Source organism: Xyrauchen texanus, chromosome 4 (genome assembly GCF_025860055.1).
Source record: "Xyrauchen texanus isolate HMW12.3.18 chromosome 4, RBS_HiC_50CHRs, whole genome shotgun sequence".
NCBI lineage: Eukaryota > Metazoa > Chordata > Actinopteri > Cypriniformes > Catostomidae > Xyrauchen > Xyrauchen texanus.
Genome location: NC_068279.1, coordinates 8791118 through 8797848, shown reverse-complemented (window position 1 = coordinate 8797848; position 6731 = coordinate 8791118). Strand labels below are relative to the sequence as shown.

The window sequence follows — 6731 nt, the reverse complement described above, 5'->3', positions numbered from 1 at the left end:
TAAATATATTAGGCTTATTATTGGGAAAATAAGATTTGTTTTACAATGAAAAATAACAATTAATGACAAAAAAAGTTATTCAATAAATCATTTTTGACAAGCAAAAATGTATAGAAAATGATAATACTACTACTACTAATAATAATAATAATAATAATTGTTTGGCTGCCAGATTCACAGGTAAGCCTAACAGGTGTTTAACATGATACAAGAATCCAACTTGCATGCATGCTTTAATCAGGACTGCATAGTGCACCAATACTTGCATGTTATATCAAATGGCCAAGCGGAGTAATCACATAAAACCCTCGTTCTAATCATCATTACACTAGATTATAATCCCATCATACCCTTTTCAGGGATATGCCACTATGTCATCCTTTTGTGCCTTTAAATGTACTTTCTTTTTTATCCGGCAGGTGGCGGCGGTGAGTTTAAAAGCCGCTTGACTCGCGAGATCGTTTGTCAATCCAGTTACCTTGTAGCAGGTAGCCTACCTTATCACAAACTGTGATGACCCGTTTCCACTTTATTTATCATCGTAAATCTCGCATTTTTTTTATATTATATATTTTTTTTAAATATTAAGTGTACATTTATAACATTATGCTTTGTGTTATATTACCCTGGAATTCGATTTAAAAAAACGAATTACCACAGCTGCGAGTGGGTTTCTATTACAGCTGCTGAAAGAGTGACAGTAGCCTAAATGTGGCATCTTCTCCCATTTTACTGTCTTAAATAACCGCTCTCTATTTTCTTCCTCTTCTGGAAAGTCATTCAAACGTTTCAGTGGATTTTTTTATTTTGCTCTTGGAGCAAATGGGTAAGTGAAAATAATATTTGCTGTGATCTCCCATTCACTCCCATTCATCGCTGTCGAAGTATATACCCTGCAAACGTTTACTTCCGCGTTCCAAAACCCGGAGTGTGAAAAAGGTCAATGGATTTTTAAAAGCGTCAGATGTGTGTCACATCTTTGTGTCAGTCGTGCGGGGTTTAGTACTGTATCAATGCTGGATATTATAACATGGACTATCTGGACCTTTTATTATTTAGTAGACTGTTGGTGACGGACAGTCATGACGTCTGTCGAAAAGAAAACATATTGATGCGTTTTCAGGTGTAAGAGCTCCAAGACGTAAATTGCAATGACTTCGGAACTTTATTCCCTTCATTTGTACACCTTAAAAGGGCTACTGGAGAAATAAGGTGGATGTGAACAGCTCATCATTGAGGAGAGCGTTTATTCCCCTGAGGACCTTTGCTATAATAACCAGACTTCGATGGAGTTAGACCTGGATTAAAGATAAAGCTTTGCTGACTTGGTAAGGTCGTTTCTTTCTTTTCTTTTTTTTACTGGCATTCGCGTTTATTATGGCTTTGTGAACGCGTTTGTTTTGTTCTATGTTCGTGTTTTATATTTGCGGTACGTCGCGCCGTCTATTTAAAACGTCTTTATCGCATCTGGTCTGGTAGCACTATTCGTGACTCCATAGATTGCATCTGCGCTCGATTGATGTCCCCTTAATGAATGGAAGACTTATTATAGTGTGTGTGGTTAAACGAAATCTATGCAAGACAATATGCATATATGTTCAGGAGACTCCACGAATTGACAAATTTTTTATTATTCTTAATTTTTTTTTTTTTAATTGTTGATTTATTTTTTTTCACCTAGAAAGACATTATTTTTCAAAGGTTCTGTGCTCCGGGTGCATGGACTTTGCATGTATGGGCATACTATCTCGCAGTAAGAGCTCATTCGCTTAATTTCCGTGTGCGCGTGTGGTCGCGCGCGCGTTTGTCAACTTCACTATATTCGCACACAGCGACTGTTCAATACAGGAAGTCAGATAGTCAGACAACGCGAACATGGGCCATCAAAACGCTTAAAATGCTACATTTCCGGCTGGATTGAACGTTTTGGGACGGTTTATTTTTTATTTGAGCTCCGAGGCACCCCGAAGAGAAGAGGTAAGGATAATTCTCTATATTGCCATGTGTCTCGTGGATAGAACTTTTCACAATTTTGCGTGACATATATTCGTGCACACCGATTTAAGAGTCATGCAAAAATAATTCAACATAACCAATAGTTGTTTAACGATGAGCCCAGCATGTCAGAGTGGGGGTTAATTAATTTACTTGCACCTGCGGCAATCGGTTTGCTAACCTAACTGAACCGTATGCCACCCAAACTTTCACTTCCTCTGCTGCTCGAAGTCCTTATGCATTCGTTTTGTACACTTAAATCAGTATAACTAGCACAACAGCACATTTTATTTTGTTATTTTTTAATTTTTTTTGTAAGGGACTTAAAAATCATTGATCAATACAAACAGTTAAGTCGGTGAGCGAAGACGCACTCCAATGTGAAGTTGGAGTGAAATAAGTGTGGTCATGATGGACATGTTTAGAGAAGTGAGTGCTGATGTCAGGGCTGTTTCAGTGTGTCCGTGGCTCTTTTTCTCGTCTTCAACCCCCGCTCGTCATGTTTAGCTATTTTAAGCAGCGCATGCGGCGTTTATTATGTGGATTGGAGATAATAATGAAATTTGATGGTCATGAAGAGCGCGCGAGAGAAACATCTATATGTATGTCTACCGTTATTCGGAGCTGTCAGCGTCACACATGAACTGTATGTTACATTTTGGGGCATTTGCTACTGGAAAATATGTTGGCTGTATCTGGGGCAGCTGGTGGCTTTTTATTGCAATGGTGGATTTAAAATGCGTTAGTATTCAGTTTCAATTAAGGTTGTTTACTTTGCAAACTTTTATTATAATTTTAAGGGATAAGGACCAGGAAATGCTATTTCCTTTGGTATTGTCTGTGTATTTACTGCATTTTATCTTCTGTTCTCGATGGATATTAAACATGAATATATGTAGCCTATTATTGTATCATGTAATGAGGTACTTGTGTGGATGTCATGCTACTATATGAGCTAATATTTTATGTGAGAATATTCTGTGTGAGAATTTTTTAATGGTTTTGGGGGTTGTCAACCTTTTTACATACCAAAGAGGTCATATATGTTTGTATGTAAGAACGTTTATGACGCAATTGTCATAAAAATATATATTAAAGGAGCAATATGTAACCTTGACATCAACCATTTAAAATGGGTACTGCAGTCCAAATTTAAAATATTGGAGAGGTACATGCTGGTTGCCAGGTTGAGGACACGCAACAGGAATGAGCAAACTGACAATGGCAAGTGAAGAGCCTAAAGCTGTGTTCACACTGCCAGCTACTTCGTCGCTGCATGTCACCAGTGGCTGGCGGTCAGGTCGCTGGTGGTTTGTATGGAGAGTCTAAACAGCACTGTTTCTTTACGATTAATATTATTATTATAATATTAGGATTACGTGAGCTCTACCATCTTCTCTCATATTGGCTGTTGCTCCCGAAAGTCACTCTTCATTTGCATAAAGTTACAAATTTCTCAACTTTTTCGCGTATCGGGATTCACCCACATCCAGTCGCCAAGGGTCACCGTCGGTCTTGTTGCTGGGAGTTGCCAGCTCTCTTTGAAAATGAACGAGATGAGGACGTTTTGTCGCTGCGTGTCACTGGCAGTGTGAATGCAGATTTACACTGCAAGTTTAAGATAATGTATACGTTTGCAATGTTTTCATTGTTTGCAAATTACATACTAGCTCAATGTTAACTAGCTGTATTGCTGGCTTCCATGTCTGCAGCGTGCTGCGTTTCCCCGCTAACTTGTTCCAAATCTGGCAACCCGGGGGTGTCCCAGTACTATTGGGAAATGGGCAGTGGGCGGGGTCACACAGGCAGAAATTCTGGCCCGGAACAGACATTTCAAAGTAGAATATACTAGCCATAGCATTGTTTTCGGAGAAGCCAGTATTTCAACTTAGCATTGTGTATTTATCCCCTTGAGGTGTTCCAAAGAATGCGTATGTTCAATTTGCAGCTTTCAGTGAGTAAGGAAATTCCTTTCAATAAAAGTAGAATATTGTGGCTCAACTTTCTCATGACATTTTATTGTAATAAAAAAAGGCAGGAAAGCACATGTTGAATTTTTTTAGATTACAATCAGTGTTTGTAATGATATGCAGCTGAGTGCAATGAAAATATTAATATGTCAGTTACTCGGTTGACACTTGACATGAACACAAGATCCTGCCTCAGTGATGGAACAATTTTTTCTAACCATTTGGATGTGTTTCTTCCATTGCTGGAACCATTATCTCAATAGAATGATTATCTACACTATATGTGGTTTCTTATTATTAAGCACACTTTGTAACCTAGAGACTAGAGAGTAGAATCTAGAGTCGGTAAAAGACGAGCACAGTCCTAAAGTAGATCTAAAGACAGTTGCTTACACACCATGCCTTTTCAGGATCGATCCATGAGATTAGAAAGGCCAAATGGCTACAGCCATCTTGTCTTTATTATTCTTCAAGGTTTCAGAGGTACTCCAGTTAACAAATGTTTTAGATGCCAGCCTGCCCAAATCACCATCTCAGCCAATCTTAGTTTCAATAAAATATGAGATAATGATGTAGTAGCTTCAAATGAGTTGACCACGGTCAGTGCGTACTTTGCTTTTGAGCTGACTTACCCTCCATCGCTCTTTTGATGGCAGAACAAGGAGTCATTGAGTGGCCTAAAAATACCCAGCTCGTTATAATTAGCACTTCTGATTATGCCTCACGGACTACTCCTCCCGCACAGAAAAGTGCCCAATCAATTAATTCACAGCATTGCATTCCAGGGTTTAACTTTTTTTTTATTTATTTTTTTAATTTTTTTAATTTGTTTTGTCTTTAATGTTCTGTGAAAAAGGCATATTGTTTCTGTGCCCCACATGGAATGATCCAAGGAATTCTGATGGTGACATTAAAGGGATGGTTCTCCCAAAAATAAGTTATTTATTATTTGCACTGTCATGTCATTCCAAAACCCGTATAACTTACTTCTGTGGAACACAAAAGAAGAATATTTAGTCTTTTTTTAACACAATTGCAATGGGTAGTGATTCACTTTCAAGCATTAAAAAGGATGCAAATGTGTCCTAATAGTCCATGTGACTCATGCATTTCATTCCAAGTCCTTCTGACTTCTGGTATACAATAGGTTTTGGTAATAAAAATTCCGAAATTTATTTAGTTTTCAGTGAACCACAAGATCAAGCGAGCCACTTTGAACAAGCGTCTCTTGAATGTTCAACAGACTTCAAGATTTTCACTAAAAGTATGGCCGAATTGTCCCTTTTGGGTGAACTGTTCCATTAAAGGTGCACTCAGCAACTTTTTCTTTGTCTCATGTTGGACTTACAGTGACACCTAGTGGTATGGATGCAGTATAGTTCAAAATCAGTAGTTGTCAGTTACAGATGCCATTGTAGAAATTCACTATTCACAATCATTCATGATTAATTTAATCCAAGAGAAAAAGTTTCCATTAACAAGATGGTTACTGAGATTAAGTGCGTAGTATTCAGCTGGCCATGTGATTCTAAAATGGCAGTCTCTATGTAGAATAAAACTGCTTTTAAAAGGTTACTGATATGACTGGAGACCTCATCTCATGTACAATTAATTTCTTTAGGAGTAAATCTTTTTTTAATGGGGGGAAAAAAATACTGAGTGCACCTATAATATTAAATAGACCTGCGTTTTGTTTCTTTCTTTTTTTTGTACTTCACGCTAGCTAACCAAAAGATTAATTTTCAGGACCCAAAGACGCCAAATGCATGGTCGCAAATGCAGACATAAATGCTTGGCCAACACAACTCAAGCAAGCAGCCCACTAAATGCGTCTACAAATTAAATCAAGCTTATGTAGCTACATTAGTGTTTATGTAGGCTATTGCATCGTTTCCGGTCTTAGATTTTTTCAAGATGGGACTAAAGTCTAATGCCTGATCACTTACAAGTTTAGTGATTTAATGGTGGCTCAGCGGTTAAGGCTCTGGGTTACTGACCAGAAGGTCAGGGGTTCAAACCCTGACACCACTGTTGGGCCCTTGAGCAAGGCCCTTGAACCTTCTGCTCCAGGGGCGCCTTATCATTGCTGACCCTGCACTCTGACCCCAGCTTAGCTGGGATATGTGAAAAATAAATAATTTCACCATGTATTTGCAGAAATGTATGTATAATGTGTGACAATTGATCAATTTATTATTATTTATTATTTATTTGTCAAGATTTCTGCAATGTGCTTGTCAATGATGTTGGATTGGTGTTATATTACACCCAATCCAATTAAAAGGCTTATCCATTCTGTATATCTTCTTATAGAAGCCTTTCTTTAGGTTTATCACAGCTTGTGGCGCAGGCAGCTAGTTGTGTAGAGAGTCTTCTGAGACCCAGAACTTTTCCTTCTCTCCCATTATCTAGCATGTCATCTCAATGCGTCTTTTGAAAAATGCATCAGGATGGGAATGCAATGCTGGCAGTCAAACTGGATGTAGGCCTGTCGCGATTAACTAACCGTCTGATCGCGGTTATTTGATCTAACCGTGGTTATTTGATCTAACTGCAATTTATTGTGCACTTAAAATTCCAATCACATTTTAATGCCCAAATATGGGAATTTTAAGCGAATGTACAGTATAATTGCCATGAATGGTGCGTGTGTGTCATTCAGTTGAACTCCAGGCCGCACCGCTGAAGTCAGCAGGAGCTTCTCAAGTGCTCTGATGTGCACGCCATCAGCAGAGGCTCGTGCCAAACTCCTACAAAAATATAAAC

The 6731-nt window shown here is 38.4% G+C and overlaps 1 protein-coding gene across 3 annotated transcripts in view; it reads left to right on the top strand.

Moving 5' to 3' along the window:
* Positions 1-977: 977 nt before the first annotated feature.
* Positions 978-6731, top strand: part of LOC127638485 (serine/threonine-protein kinase TAO3-like) — an 81486-nt gene continuing 75732 nt past the window's right edge. For 2 of the 3 annotated variants that reach the window (XM_052120054.1, XM_052120038.1), the window contains exon 1: positions 1830-1977. The gene's annotated coding sequence lies outside the window, so the exon portion shown is untranslated. Of the gene's footprint in view, positions 1329-1829; positions 1978-6731 lie in introns of those variants that run through there. The other variant, XM_052120046.1, reaches the window with a different exon arrangement.